The sequence below is a fragment of the Myotis yumanensis genome, unplaced genomic scaffold (genome assembly GCF_028538775.1).
Source record: "Myotis yumanensis isolate MYYU_CA2020_CCGP unplaced genomic scaffold, mMyoYum1.0.hap1 SCAF_15, whole genome shotgun sequence".
Taxonomy (NCBI): domain Eukaryota; kingdom Metazoa; phylum Chordata; class Mammalia; order Chiroptera; family Vespertilionidae; genus Myotis; species Myotis yumanensis.
This window is the reverse complement of record NW_027223766.1, coordinates 32,549,555-32,566,610: the sequence shown is the minus strand read 5'-3', so window position 1 is coordinate 32,566,610 and position 17,056 is coordinate 32,549,555. Positions and strand designations below refer to the sequence as shown.

Sequence of the window (17,056 nt, the reverse complement as noted above, 5' to 3'; positions counted from 1 at the left end):
GATTAACATTTTATATATACATAAATTAAATTTCCACTGATAACCAAATGAATGAGCATGGTGCTTTGTAGGAATATCTTTGACTTTCCAGCATTTTCCGAAAAACATTAAATATGGCTTAATTTTAATATATTGATATTATCTTGTCTTTTCTCCAATCTGTTGTTCAACAGGAGAGAAAAATCTCCAATTTTTACCTCAATCCAGCAATATAACTGGCTAACAGCTTTCTCAGTTCTCCCATAAAAAAAAATCGGTGTCAATCACTGCAAATCTATTTGACAAATTAATGCACATACACAGCACAGTGATCTGGGGAAGGCATACCATGAAGATTCAATAAGAATGCTCCCTGCCTTCACAGCACTGGCAAGCCAAGTGTATTAGGCAAGATTTTTGCTAATTTTCTTCATAGTGCAACTAGATATAAGATTAAACAAATGTTGTGGAAGCATATTGAGTGCTTATACTAATAATACATATGTGTAATTTAAACACACATGTATGTGTTAAATATAATGTAATATTTAACATGATGTGATATTTAACGTAATATCTAACATGGTATATATAACATTTATGTATATATGTGTTAAGTATATATATGTTACATAGCCAAAGTGAAGGGATGCCTCAGTTTTTGCTCATGAAATTGTGAAGGAACTCACAAACCACTGTGAGGATCCCTAAGGTACCACAAGCAGCAGCTTGAAAGGCCTCACCCATCTGAGGATCAATAAATAGTCCAATGATTGAACCACAGGAGTGTCCAACAGGTAAGGCACATGTTTCATGAGGAATCACCAAATGCGTACGGGCAGTGAAAGGGAAGCCACACGTTCAGAATGTCGCCATTTAAGTTCCAGGAGGCCAGGGATCTCTGTTCTGCCTGTATTTTTAAAAGTCCATTTAAATTAATAAACAGTACTGATGGATGGCTTTCACACTGTGTAATGAATACACACTAATGACATGAAATCTGGTTTAGATATCACCCTAGTTAGTGCTAAATGCTTAATGTGACCAACTTAGCATCATTTTCCCTTCTGATAAAATCAAATTATACACACACAGGTTGGAAGCATTTTTTTCTTTTGTTAAGTACATCGAAATTTTCCAAGGAAAACAGGCATTTTCTAAATGGAAAGCATTTTAAAAACGGGAAAGCAAGTTCTGGGAGTAGAATAGGTTAAACCACTTTCTCCTGACTCCTGGGATGAGAAAATTGTATATACATACACAAAAAAAGGAAGAAAAGGGTACATATGGGATTCCTTAATCATTTAGGTAGGTAATAGACTTAGAAATCTTCATCTGTAAGAACTTTTTTTTTGAATAAACTATTATTTTAAGACATTCAGCCTCTGCTCAAGTTTAGCCAGGCTCAGTTGTAGATTTTACTGTGGTAACTATTTAAGCACACATGACAAGAAATTCAAAAATCTACATTCTTCCTATGATGTTAGCTTCCCACAATGAAATGTAAGGCAGTTCTTTGGTCATACTGAGTTTAGTAGACACTGTACACTTTGAATCTCTTCTCAGAGATCCACAATGTATGTTAGCAACCATCGCTCTGAAAAGTCCCAGGGTTCATAGAGTGGGGAGTCGGCTCTATTTGATCCAGATTTCCCAATATCAAGCAGCTTCATGATGTCGCTTACCTGTTGAGCAGGAGATGCTGCTCTAAGCAGGAATTTTCAAGGAAGAAAATTACTGATTTTAAAGCTTATGTAATATTTTTAAATGAAGTAGTATTTCTTCATTAACTTGGCAAGAAAACTAACATGCTTTGATCTGAAGTGGACCATTTTAAAGGATCTGTTTTGTATGTGTGTTTGTTTTCCCCAGCATGGTTATCAACATTAAAAGATCAAGATCCATTATCATGAAAGATTTAGAGTCAGTATTTGAAAAGAATGTGTAATGGCAGAGGATTATAGCTATGATAGAAAAGTGAGTGAAAAAGGCAGGAGATAAACATCTCTGTATAATATGATCGCAGAGGTCCAAATTATACATGCATAAACATATATGGGTATAAGCTCAATGTTATCAAATCCCAGGATTACCACATATCCAGGTTACCCCTGAGCCCCCACAGCTCCTACTTTATTCATTCACCTAGAGTAGCAATTTTCAACCTTATCTCATGGCACAGATAAACTAATTACTAAAATTCTGCATCACACCAAAAATAGAGTATATATTTTTTGCCAATATGACAAAAAAATTGGTCTAATATTTTGATTCATTCACAATGGACAGCTATTGTTGTGTTGTCTGTTGTCATTCTTTTATTTGACAACCTAAGGGAAAAGAGGTCAGTGCCCCGACTAAATAGTCAGGTATTGCATGTTTTAAAAATTCTGGCGACACACCAGTGTGCGGCGGCACACCAGTTGAAAACTGCTGACCCAAAGAGAAAGAACAGCAATTTGATACATACGTGTAGGGCTGTGGAATTAAGTTAAAAATTAGCTCCGTCATTAAATATTTGTTATAGGTAATTTAATCAGTCTTTACATTTGAGTCAAATATAAGAATCTATCTAAGCGCGTGCACACACAAACACACACACACACACACACACACACACACCTTTAAAAAGATTTTCACTGCCTCCACCCCAATTAGTAATTCCTTTTCTCCATCAATCTTATGGTAGACACCTGTCATAACAGACCAAAAGAAATATATTCCAGATACAGGTATTTGACAAATATATAAAAATAAATAAAACCTTGTCTTTTTTGTTGTTGTCAATCCTCACCTAAGGTTATTTTTCCACTGATTTTTAGAGAGAGTGGAAGGGAGGGAGGAAGCGGGGGGAGAGAGAGAGATTTGAAAGAGACACATCGACTGGCTGCCTCCCACAGGAGCCCTTACTAGGGCAGGATCTAACCTGCAACCCAGGTACTTGCCCTTGACCAGGAATCGAACTTGCAATCCTTTGGTGCAAGGGCTGGTGCTCTAACCACTGAGTAATGCTGACCAGGGTAATAAAATATTGTATTTTAAAGGAATAGACTGGGACATAAAAGATTATAGGAAAATCTCAAATATCAGGATCAGACTCCTACAACTTAAGAAAACCAGAATAACATAAAACAAGAAATTTAATTCATTTTTTAAATTGTTGTTTTGAGCGGGGGGTGGGGGGGAGGTGAAGGGGGAAGGGAGAGAAAGACAGAGAGAAATAGAGGAAGGGAGAAAGAGAATATTGATTTGTTGTTTCACTTATTCATGCATTCATTGCTTCTTGTATGTGCTCTGACCGGAGATCAAACCATAGCCTTGGCGCATGGGGCAACATTGACGTTCTAACCAACTGAGCTACCCGGCCAGGGCCCCAGAAGTTCAATTTAAAAGTGCAGGCACACACACACAAGAATGCTCATAACATCATTTTTTGAATTGGCAAAACTGGAAACAAAATAAATGTAGATCAGTAGTAGAACAGAGTAGGTACAAAAGTCCTTACTGGATAAATATGTTATTAGCATATTTCAAAATTTCTGCATATTGCTTAAAATATGATTTAAAATATTAAAAAACTGTGGTATATTATTGTGCAATAGAATGCACAGTCATACAGCTGGATATTATAGTGCAAACCAAATACAACAACATGAATGAATTTCACAAAGGAGATGTTCAGTGTGAGACATCAGACAGAAAAGAATGTTCAAAACAAGCAAAACTAACCTAAAGTGTGAGCAATCAAGAGAGTGATTAATTCCTGGGAGAGAGAAGGGAACACAGAACAGGAGGGGACCCTAAGAGGTGTCCCTTTGTTGGCATGAGAGATACTTACACAGAGTATTTGTTTTGTAATAAATTCACTAAGCTACACACGTTATGATCTGTGCATTGTGTTAGCAAAAGAGAGGGTGCATGCGTGTGCATTGTGTGTGTGCATGTGTGCGTGTGTGTGTGTGTGAGAGAGAGAGAGAGAGAGAGAGAGAGAGAGAGATGTTTTTCAGTTGCTTTTCAGGAAACAGGGAGTAATAAATGGAGAAGGAATCTTTTAGCTGCCATTTTTTGATGGGCAAACCAGGCCATTCAATGGAATGGAGTGTTGTCATTCACTACTCGGGCCACTCAGAGCCCGGATGTCCCAAAGTAGGCAACAAGGCAATAGAAGAAAGAAGAGAAATGGAAAAAATGAAGAGTTCTGGGCAAAAGAGATTTGAACGGGTACAGGGATTCAAAAAAGATTGGAGGCAAAAACAAGAACCAAAAGCAAGAGACGTGCTCTGAAGGGAAAGACAGTAGAGACAAGGAAACGAGAGGAGAGCCCTGTCTTTGATTCTGCTGCTGGCAGGGGTCGTGTCGAAGGTGGCAAAGCACAGACACATATCTGTAGTTATTAAATGTCTCACTAGGAAACACTACATCAGTCAGACCACAGAGACAAACTAAGACAAGAGAACTAACATGTTGTTGTTGGTACCTATTAGGCACCAGCCATGTGCTTCGTGGCTCACATAATTTTCTCACTTAGCCCTCACTAAAGCCTGCAAGGAATCTATGAGCCCTATTTTTACAAATGAGAAAACTGGAACTAGAAAGGAGATAAAGTAACCTTGTGACCTTAGAAAACTGGATGGAATAGATGAAAAACAGCCAAAACACACACACACACACACACACACACACACATACACACACACACACAGCATAAAACTGTACTTTTCTCAGACAATTCACACATCTAAATTTTGAATCCTATATAATAAAAGCCTAATATGCAAATCTACTGAATGGAGGAATGACAGGTTGCACAATGACCACCAGGGGGCAGACACTCAATGCAGGAGCTGCCCCCTGCCTGCAGGCCCCAGGCCAGCCAAGGCAGGGGCCAGCGGCCCCCCCACCCCAGATCGCCCCACCAGTCACCCCACAGATCAGCCCTGATTGCCGGCCAGGCCTAGGGACCCTGCCCATGCATGAATTTCGTGCATGGGGCCTCTAGTATTCTTATAAGGCTGAATAAATGATGGGTTTAGTAAATGAAGTGTGGCAGATTCTACCTTCATCTAAAGTAGTTGTTCTCAATCTATGTAAAAAGGTATGCCATCTTACAATACGAATAATAATAGCTGTTTCTCATCTTGCATAAAAAAGATAAGTTAATAGGTAAAATTCTATCTATGGTAAACTTTCTACCTGGTTAATATTTCTGAAGACTTTGGCTTCTCTATTATCACATGCCTGCTAAAAAAATAAGTGAACAAGGAACACACAAACGTTAATAGAGAAACTTGAAATATTATTTCTTGAAACTACTTCATGTGGCATTTAATATTTGTTTTGTAGGTAAAAGCAGACATAAAATACAATCATATTTTATCCTACAGAAATGTCTGTGACTTTCACACAATTTTTTTTACTGCCTGATATGATAGTGCCAATAGTCCTGTAGTTTCTTATCATAAGCAATATTAAATATAATCATTATATTCTAAAGTTGTATTCATTTATATATTAATATACTAATGTGTATGTGCATATATATATTTATTTAATATCGATCTCTTCCCCAAAGCTTCATATTCTGACACATTTAATTCTCAATTAGGTTATTGTTTACTATGCCATGAATGCTGATTATTAATGACTTAAAAATCTTCCACTCTTGTTCATCAGCTAGGAAAATAAAGTACTAAAGCAACATCGGATATCACATACACATTCTGCATATGGGCATAGGCACTTCTTACTAAAATTTCTAATCCATTAATTCATTCCTACAATATGTTACGTTTATTGAGCATGTAATGTTTAAAACAATGTTGCTGAAGACCAAAAGAAGAAGAAATTTTAAGAGAAATTATTGCTTTCTAAGAAACTCCCTCCCTCTGTCAAAGCAATAAGGATTACAGTCAACATCTCAGTAGCAATACAGGATGAGAGAGGATTTCACACCAAAATCATCCATGAGAACAGTAAGTGTCCTTGAAGGCAAACAGTATGTCCTAAATGTCTGCTGTTATTTTTAACAAGTATTATTTCCACAATTTCTTTAACTCATAATAGAATAATGCGATCAACAGCATTGGAAACTTTTAGGGAGCTGATAGTGGAGATGATCCTGAGGGAGAAATTAGAAATGAGAAGAAAAAAAAAGTTGAGAAGGAATAAAAAACTACCTTGAAGTAAACAGGAGTAAGAGAAACAAAGGGTTGCTCTCCAGTATAAACATATGTCAAGGGACAGTGACAAATCTGAGGGAGGGGGAAGATCAAATAAATGTTAATGAAAGGAAACGAGACTTTTGGTGGTTGAGCACGCAATAGAGCATACGCATACTGAATTATAATGTTGTACACCTGAAATGTATAGAATGGTATTAACTACTAATACATACATGCATGCATCGATATCTGGGTTATTAACATATATGGTTATAAAGTTTAATAAGTTAGAATCTTGAATCCCAGTTGAAGCTGGAGCACTGGTAGAAACAGGAACCCACTTTAAGTTTCTAATAGAATTAGAAAACTAAAGTAGAGGTGATGTGAAGTGTACACGGAGGAAAGGTGAAAAATGAAGGATGCCATATACCTTTAAAAAAGCAACTGCTTCAACTCTGATCGTAAATGAAAGAAGAATTGTTTTAAAAATTCAGGAAGCCCTAATTGGTTTGACTCAATGGATAGAGTGTCAGCCTGCGGACTCAAGGGTCCCAGGTTTGATTCCGGTGAAGGGCATGTACCTTGGTTGTGGGCACATACCTATTAAGGAGTGTGCAGGAGGCAGCTGATCGATGTTTCTCTCTCATCGATGTTTCTAACTCTCTATCCCTCTCCCTTCCTCTCTGTAAAAAATCAATAAAATATATATTTTTTTTAAATCAGGAATATCTTACAAGTTCAGATGAAAAGATAGGATTACGGAGATACATTTATGAGAAAATTTAATACATGGGCCTTGATTCTGGATTATTAATGATACTGGATTATTTAGACATTTATGTGTGACTGTATCTTTGGTAGTTTAAATTGGAGTTATATTTATTAACGTTCTATTTATCTCCTTCAATATTTATGTTCCTGCCTGGATAGTGTTCCCCCCTATGGTTATTCAAATTGATATTCTCAAGTAAAGTACCTATAAATGAGTAGGTGCTGTTTAGTAAATATTTAGGGAGTGAACTTATTGAAGTTTAGTAAAATACGGTTAGTGAAGCTTATTGAAAAGTGTACTTAGCTATTTGACACCCACTGGTTTGTTTCTGAAGTGCCTGCTCATACTTGCTGATTTATCTTAGCCCTGTCGATCCCAATCGCTCCCACCTTTTAAGTTCTTAGACCTACAGCATTTTAAGGAGTTTTCCAAAGTAACTTAAAAGCAAGCCTTCCAAGACGATCCCAGATCTTTCTAGTCCCATTGGGAGCTCACTCAGAACTGGGTGGAAAACTCATTGATAATCCAGCTAGTACATTTGGATCCATGTAAATCAGTAGTTAAAATAATGGCCAGAGAAAGTGAGGGATTAAGAAGTACAAACTGTTACAGAATATTCACAGGGATGTAAATTACAGCACAAGTAATATAGTCAATAATGGCCTATGAACTATGTATGGGGTACTTGAAACATCGGGGAGATCATTTTGTAAAGTATGTTTGTATAACCACTATGCTATATATCTGAACCTAATACAGAGTAATAGTGAATGTAAACTGTAATTGAGAACTTTTTTACAAAATCACAATAAAAAACAAAGAATATAGCTCACTTTAATTTTAAAAAATACCATTCAACTAATGAAATTTAAGACTGATTATATCTATATCTATCTATCTACCTATCGACATATATATATATATATATATATATATATATATATGAATCAAGTCCCATTTTTTAAATTTTCTCAAATATTAAAAAAATAAATAAAGTAAAATAAACTAAGAAGACCTCAACACAACACTCTCCTTTATTTCCAGCCGGATCTATACAGAGAAAAACTTGGCAGACCTCATATTTAGGTACTAAATGTTCATCTAAGATTCCATTTTAAAGTACTACTTTCTGGAAACTATTCAAGTCCCCCAGTTCCCCCCATCCTGATGGTATTGCTTTTAAAGCAGGAGAACTCCCAAATCAGGTCATTTTTCGGCAAAAGTTCATCTTCTTTGTGCCCATCCAGAACAATTACTCTAAGGCTCTGCAGCGGAGAACCTACGACATGAGCACGAAGACTAGAACGGGCTGACCTGAGGACTTGTGGTAAGGCCGTGAAGGTACCTTTAGGCACAAGCCAACAGCATTTTTAGCCAAAAAACCTGGCACAGCTCTCAAATTTGAGATAATAGTTCTTGCCAAAAGTTGTGGGCAGAGATCTCCTTGTACTTCCAAAAGCAACACCTGGCAAAACGGCCCCTTTTTTATTCTAGGTTAGACAGAATAAATAAGAGAAATGCACACACTTAACACAGACACACACACAGTTACACACACACTAAAAGGACCACAGAAGCGTATAAACCAAAAGCAAGAATGGTGGTGGCCAGGTCTTTATCCTCTTTGAAATTATCTGTATTGTCTTAATTTATTATAAAAATAAGTATAACTTGTCTACTTTACAAAGTTATTTTCTAGAAGGAATGGAAAGAGACGAGGATACAAATTCAATGCATAAGACAACAGACACTGGACTAGATTGTAAAAGGCAGTGACTATAATAGTTGGTCCCAATAGATGGTGAGTTCGCAGCAGCAGCACACCGAGTGAGTACTCTCTATATGTCGAATGAAGAAGGACATCCAGCTACCAGCAATTATTGGGAGCAACAGGTACTTCGTGAACAGGTAAATTCAAAATCGCTATAAGGCAGACAAACATTGTTGCATAGAAAAAAAAAGTGAATTGGACCATACTTCATTTTTTGAAAGAGTCACTGACTTTTCTGTTTAAATCAACGTTTCTCTTAAATAGTTTTTATACTTAAAAGTACAGTGTAAATCGCTGAGTGGCAGCATAGTGTCTGATGTCTATGTCACTTCATGATGAAAGGATGGGATACAAAAGCATTGTGTCTTTTAACAAACGACAAGCCTTTAACTTCTTAGTTCCACAGTCTGTTACCAGGGAATGTTATAAGTATCAGTAAGATTGGGAAATATGATTTAAATAAAATTATATTTGCATCTCATTTAATTATTGACTTTATCATTGCTTTTAGAGAAAACAATAACCTTTATAAAAGGCATTTTGTAAAAATTCATGATGAATTATTAATTTTATGTGCATCCCTCTCCTAGTTTCCAACTATACATGTTAAATGAAAAAAGAGAGGCAGCCTCATTAGTGAAATAATAAAACAATATTATCTGAATTTGAAAAAGGTTCTCTTTTTTCATGATGGAGAATATACAGACTGTCAAACCTCAGAGGGAAGGCAGGGGAGGGTGGGGGTAAGGGGGAGAGATCAACCAAAGGACTTGTATGCATGCATATAAGCCTAACCAATGGACACAGACACCAGGGGGGTGAGGGCATGAGTGGGGGGGTGGGGAGGCAATGGGGGGATAAGGACACATATGTAACACCTTAATCAATAAAGAAAAGAAAATAATATACATGTTTTTCTAAATCACTGAAGAAAACAAACTCTCTCTCCACTCCCCAGCTCTTCCCGTCCCATGCCTTTCAAATTCTTTGCAACAGCAAAATGGTGAGCATCGATTTCTAAGCTTTAAAGGGACATAGTCAAGCCTATCATTCATAATGAAATCCACCAGTTTATTAGAGTTCATAGCAGCAAGGATATCATAGTGCCAGTATGAATTTTCATAAGAGACCAAGTTTCTGGGAAAGGCCATGGAAACGAATTGTTGATAACGAATCTATCGTATCAAAGATTGTCCTCAGTACATGTTCCAAAGGTTTGAAAGCGACATAACTTCACTTCACCTTCTTGACGTCTAACGTGCCCATAAATGTTAACGGATGGACTCTATGTTCAAACTGGGAGTGGATCCCATGAGCGGTAAACTGCTGTACTGGATACTTAAGGTGCAAGAGGTAATAACTCTTTTGTTCATACCCACTCTCCCTTCTTCAGGAGGTAAGTGGCTGAGGTTCAGAGTCGGACAATGAGACTTATTGATTTATCCAGGTACTTAAGCTCAGGCAGTCTTGGGCAATTTAACTAAACTCAATATTACTGCCTAACTTGGGGGATGGGGTGCAGTGGGAACAGTCTGGATTTATTTGCAGCAAGTTTTCTGTACAACTTAAAATATTTCTGAAGAAATATGGTAAAGCGATTCTCCTTCTGGAACTAGATCCAATGACACTGTCACATTAACTCACAGCTTGTTAAATACTGTGCAATCTTTCTATAACATTCTTTGTTATGAGACTAGAATCAGCATATGGGAATTGCTCTTTTCCTGCTAAACTGAAGTCATTACTAACTACTCATCTGTGACATGTACTCGTTCTTGTAACCAGGGATTTTAGCTTCACAAAATTTAGAAACTGCCACATTGTTTCTTGGCATCGCTTTCAAATGTGACATCATTTAAATTTTGGAAAACTCTGCTACAGCAAATACACTTGTGGGTTCTGGATTAAAGATTGCCCAAAAGGGGCAGCAGGTTCTCTGTAGGGACCAACCACAGTTCATTCTTTCAATCCATACCTTCACATGCCTTTCATTAGAAGCACATGGAATTACAATGAGCTCACAAATGCATTTCAAAATGGGTTATCAAATTACCAGAATATAGAAATGACTTTCAGTTACTGAAAATCTGTATTGAAACACAACTGTGATATGGAGAGAGGTAAAGCTCATTTTCAGTTTACTTAATTTCCAAAGTCTAAGGAATAGGAGTATTTTTAAGTATGCATACTTATTATCAAATACTATATGCATGTATACCATAAATACAATACAAATACAGATATAAAACTACTGACTCATTACTGACAAAGTAAACAGGGAACTGTGTCTAAATGATAAAGAAGTTTTCAGAAAATCAGTATCACTCAGGCCCTCTGAAAGGCTCATTTTTGGAAATTCTTGGGTGATTTCTGGAACTTCCTCCATTATTTGAATACTTGCATAAAGAGAGAAATTCTAGTCTTCTCATCAATGCACTGCAAGCCCTTAGTTATGGAGCTTGTGAATTTTGTTCCCAAGTATAATTCCACAGCAGCACTTGCCAGCAAAAATTTAGTACTAGTACTCTTGTCAATAGTGACCTCTTTTTTATCAAATCAAAACTAATTCCAACGGTCCGCTGTAAATTCCCCTAGAAAATATGAATGACATCTCGTGTGTCACTGTTAGGAAAATAGTTTGGGCTTCTAACCTTAAAAAAACCCAACTTATTAATTTTAATCATTTTGTTATTTCTTTAACAGACATATTTTGTAAATAAATACTTTATCTCTGATGTTAAAAAGCCTGCTTACCTCTGGCAAAGGGAAAAAATACACACACACACACACACACACACACGCACTTAACTTGGAAATCTAGGACATGTGGTTGCAAGTGACGCCTCGGAATCACTGTACCATACACCACAATCTACAGAGGCTATGAAATCACATGACTATTTATTATTCTCCTGCGGAAAAACTGAGTGACCTCAGTGGTAACAAATCATTTTTATTCACAGAGTGCTTATAATCATGTGGCACATATCCCATATATGAAAAAAAAAATACATTCTGAAATGTCCAGAGAGAATAACTCAATATTATCTGTGAGATACTACTCAGGAAAGGGTCTGATGCATTCTGACAAAGTTACCACAACCTATTGACAAATAATGCAACGATGAATTCTGAAGGGGAATTTTGTAAGACTCATATGGGAGAAGAAGAAGAAATTTTATGAGATTAATACAAAAAGTAAGCTATGATGGGAAACCTCTGGCTTTCAGAAAGTTACGTTTTAAGAAACGTCCTGTATTAAAATGAAGTACTAATACAAATACAATTTAAAATAAAAATGAAGGCTTGGGTCATTAATAACCCAAAGAATAAGTCACAAATAAATGATGTGAAAAAAAAAATAGCCCAAAAACATGTCTTTTAGTAACTTTAACAATTCAGAGCGGCCTTGAACAACACCAAAATTTGTAGAACAGAAATCCAAACATCAGAACTGATGAATTAAAGCACCTATTCTTCCAAGAAAACGATGCCAGATGGTCTTTTGGAATAACTGATGCCACTCTTCTCTATAATTCACTCTGTATGTATTCTAAATACTGTATAATATTTTAAATTTAAAAATAAAAGAAGGCCTAAGAAACACCATTTTGAACAGTCGAAATGAGTATTCCCATAGTTAGTGATATATTAAAATTAAAAAGATTAAAAACAAGACAATTATTATTATTATAGTCAGAAAGAGCCCTGGCTGGTATGGCCCAGTGGTAGAGCCTTGGTCTAGCCCCGTGGTCGGCAAACTGCGGCTCGTGAGCCACATGCGGCTCTTTGGCCCCTTGAGTGTGGCTCTTCCTAAGCCTTAGGAGTACCCTAATTAAGTTAATAACAATGTACCTACCTATATAGTTTCAGTTTTAAAAATTTGGCTCTCAAAAGAAATTTCAATCATTGTACTGTTGATATTTGGCTCTGTTGACTAATGAGTTTGCCGACCACTGGTCTAGCCTGCGCACCAAGGGTCACAGGTTCGATTCCCAGTCAAAGGCATGTACCTGGGATGCGAGTTCCCTCCCCCAGAGGCAACCAGTCTACATTTCTCTCTCACATCAATGCTTCTCTCTCTTCCTCCCCCGCCCTCCCTCTCTTCTTCTCTCTCTGAAGAGCAATGGAAAAAATATCCTCAGGTGAGGATTAACAAACAAAAAAAATATTCTCACAGCCCTCTGGCATGCACCAAACCTGTTTTACATATATAATTTAAATTGATTCTCCTCCCACAGCCTGTTCCCAGGCAGTATTACTCACAGTCTAGCTGGGGACGCTGTCAACTGGAGAAAGTAGAGACTTACTCTAATTCTGATTTTATTCTGACAAAGCCACACCACAGATAGGAAAACATAGCCACCACCTATTGAACTTCTAAATACAACTGGACACTAGCCTATTTCATACAATCAAATGTCCCAGAAGGCAAGGGGATGGCCGGAACTCCTTTATTTTATTTTGTACTACACATATTTGGAAAACAAATAAGCTTGGAAAGAGGTCAAAGTGCGCAAGTGATTGGAAAATGCAAAATCAAAACAAAACAAAAAGGTTGAAAAATATTAAAAATATTATGATGTGCATTTATGACCACTTAAGTACTAAGAAGCCTCTGAACTCCAACAATAAACATAGATGGTGGACTCAATCTTCGCGTGTATATTAGAACCAGTGTTCCTGGGACTGGGACTTGAGTATCTTTGTTTTCATAGGGTGATCATTTAGTTAAGAAGTTTGAGGACAGAACAGTGCTTACTAATTGGTTTAGTACTGTTTTTGTTTTTAATCATAAACTCATTTTCTTTTCAGCATATCACTTTAAAAAGATTTACTTATTAAACCATTTCATATATTTAACTTTTTTTTTCAATAAAACATTTCCAGTCCTATAGTCTTATGAAATCAATTTAACAAACAAAGCCTCAGCCACTCCAAAAAGGCCTCCCTACAGATAGCAATACTAGAAGTTAATGTTATGTAGTAAAAAAGGATAGAAATGTCCCTCTTCTTTTTTTTAATTTTAAAATTAACTAAGGCATCAATATATAAACGCCGTCAGCCATAAGTTAAAATGGCCCCTTGCATTTAGCTCTATATCAACTATTTTCTTTACATCAGGCATACTGAATTTTTCAAGGTAAAAACGAAGCACCTGGATATAAATTATATGACTCAATAAAGTTCATTTCCTTGCTAAATATCTCTGATAGTAAGGAATTTAAAAGCAGCTCTACTAAAAATACTGACGTATCATGATACGGCCTTAATAATAAGAGCTTCCAGAAAAAGAAATGGATACAAAGGGTGTAAAAAGCCTTAGCCTTAAATATAATTAACTTAAAAATAAACTCGATAAGGTAGAGGGATAAAATTTGATCAGGATCCTTGCAGAGCAACTGTCTTAAAATTTAAGAAAAATGTAAAGGCCTCAATTCCTAGATCACCAAAACATAACAGAAGCTTCAGCCACTCCAAAAAGGCTTCCTGTACTGATAAGAGACTACTACATTATTATATAAATTGTGATTTGGTGCATATGTCTTTCCTATGTTTATTTTATTCAGAGCTTTCTGACTGAGAATGCAGGAGACACAATAGGCCCATCTATGTTGGCATAAATAAATGCACTTCAAAATGTCAGAAATGCCGGTTTTAACAGCTCTAGGAAAACTCTCAAAAGGTATGTGACTGACTGAAAGACTAACAACACATTTTTAATTACCGGAATGAAAAAACTAGAACTTCCATGATCTCCACTGACGACTGTGTCTACACGTTGCCCACAGGGGTCCCGGGGTGACTCCTGAGATCTGAGGAGGAGTGAGTGCTGATAAGCCCATGTTGGGATCCGCAGGGGGAAATGAAATGTGAGCATCAAATCAAAGAAAGAGACAGCCGAGCAAGAGGAAGCAAGGGAGAAGACAAGACCGGAGGCCGGAGCGTGGAGGGAGGGCACAGGAATGAAGTGGGGAGAAGGGCTGGGAGGCGGGAGATGCAGGTGGAGGGCAAGGCGAGCGCAGCAGGCCGGCTGGAGGCAGCTGATCCCGCGGGCAGGCGCAGGGAGGGAGCCCGGGGAGGCGAGCGGGGCCGGGAGCCGGGCGCGCACCAGCCCGCCCGCCCGCGGGGTGCAGGGGGAGCCAGCGTGCACCGCCGCTTCCGCAGGACTTCCTGCGACAACACGCCCACAGCCGGGTGTGCAGCGCGCGTGGTGGCTGCTGCAGGCCCCGATGCCTGCGCCGGCGAACACCCCGACACACACACAGCTCTGCCGCCTGCAGCTGCAGAGGCGGCCCGGCCCGGCCCGCCAGCAGCCAGCAGCCTTCTTGCAGGGCAACCAACTCCTCACTCCGCGGCTTCTGGGGAAGCAGTGAAAACGGAATGGAATCCTATGTCTGCTACTCATCTGCGGTTCTGACTTTTTATTTCTCCTTAAAAAAAAATCAAAGGAAACAACAAAAAAAAGCTATTTTACTCTTGGCTTTTAGTTCTGTGATGATACTCACCACCCAAACACGCTGGGTCTTTATAGCTTATTCATAAAATATAAATTCCTTAAAAAAAAAAAATAACCCAACAGAGACAAAAAGGCAGATGACAAAGGGTGTTGTTTCTCTGTTTTTCTTTTTTGGTTGGTTGGCTGTTGTTTATGTCTGACCCAAACCAACCTTTCCAACATAAAAAGTTTGTGTTACACACAGAAGCCACACTTGTCAAGGCCCCGTTGGCCCAGGAGTTACCCAGGAGGGCAAACAATTTAAGAAACACAAAGTCCTGAGGATTAGAGGGGCAGTACCACATCTCCTTGTCATTCAACAACGTCCCCCTCCAGGAGTTTGCTGATCGCAGCCTTTTTACTGTAACGGAGCCAAGAAGAGGCAGTTACTTAGACTAAATACGATTTTTTTTTTTTTTTTTTAACCAGGAGATTGCAGCCATCTCTATGGAAAAAACACAAGTTGAATGTGAATTATTACTATAGCCAGGTTTTAAAATGCCCCGTATATAAAGGTGATGGCTTTATCGCTGACGATGAAGACAGGTAGATGAGGGCCAAAGGAGAAAGCCTGGAACATGCTGATATATGAAAGCCGCCTCCTTTGGGAACCCCTGGTATACACGGCAACTCGAAACCCGCTCGCCCCTGATGAGAAAGAAAGGAGAAGCGCTCACCAAGCCTCAGCACTCCAGCCAGACTGCCTGGGTTCAAATCCTGATTCTGCTGTCGCTACCTGCCGCAGCCCCAGGCAATGCATTAAAACTTCCCTGAGAAATGAGGATGAAGGCGGTCCTGTTCCAGTGGAGAAAACAGACTTAGCAGAGTGGCTCCAAAAATGGGAGCCACGATCGCCATGTGAAGGTGGCCCCAAGTAGAGGGCTGGCCTCTTGAGCAGCAGGCAGCCTGTCCCCTGCCAGCCTGGTTCACCGGGGGCCTGAGGCCGCTCTCACTTCTACTTGGGGATCAGGGCTAGGTAGGCCTGGACCAAATCAGTGTGCTGTCGCTACATGCCGCTCCCTCATGTCTATGCAAACTGTGTCCAGCCTCTGGGCAAAGTTTGCATGCCCTCTGCTCCCTGGTGTTCACAAGTGAAAACACGACAAGCGACACACGCATAAATGTGCTCCTTCCCATCATTAAAGGGCACCTCGCAGCTTCAGGAGACAGGAAACCAGCCCCGTGCACATGCTGTCCAGCTGGAGAAGAGAGGCGGCTTCCACAGCGCCCGCTCCTCCTACAGTCTGATAAGGAACGTGTTCATGGAGCCCAAACATACATTTCCTTCCTCTATTTCTGCACTGAGCAGACATGAGAGCTGGAGAGTCATGTCGGGGATTATGAAACTGCAATGAAGAGATTGCTAAGCCACCAAGACGACCAGAACAGCAGGACTAAATTTCACTTACTCACTTTCAACCAGAAGTATGCACCCCTTCCTTCAGTTGTGGAAAAGTACAGAGGATTTAAAAAAAAAAAAAAACAACCCTGCTGATTAACTAGACTGTTCTCGTCCATGAAACTCTGTCTACTGTCAATTAAGTAGTTTGTAAAGTTCAGGCAGATATTACTTTTAAACATCCAACGGTCTCCTTGAAAGGATTTTTAAAGTTGGTGACAGACATAAGGTGAAACAGGAAAGTATGTTTATCAATGCAATTAGCTAAGGCTTCTAGAAAGCCTAGGAATGTTTTATTATTAAGGGAGAAATAGAAAAATGTGAGCCTTAGAAGGAATGAACTGTCATAGAAGTAAAGAAATTCATTAAATAAATCTTCTTTATTTATTCTTCATAGTTCTGTGTCCATACAGATTTGGAAATGCATAATAATCCTTCAGAGCTGTTTAAAATATTTAAGTGCTTAACTGATTCA

At 38.5% G+C, this 17,056-nt stretch overlaps 1 protein-coding gene across 6 annotated transcripts in view; it reads right to left on the bottom strand.

Moving 5' to 3' along the window:
• The window catches only part of TRPS1 (transcriptional repressor GATA binding 1), a 234,173-nt gene that overhangs the window by 198,278 nt on the left and 18,839 nt on the right, over positions 1–17,056 (bottom strand). The window contains exon 1 of one of the 6 annotated variants that reach the window (XM_070392797.1): positions 14,412–14,448. The exons of the other annotated variants lie outside the window; for them this stretch is intronic. The gene's annotated coding sequence lies outside the window, so the exon portion shown is untranslated. Of the gene's footprint in view, positions 1–14,411; positions 14,449–17,056 lie in introns of those variants that run through there. 6 annotated transcript variants of the gene reach the window in all.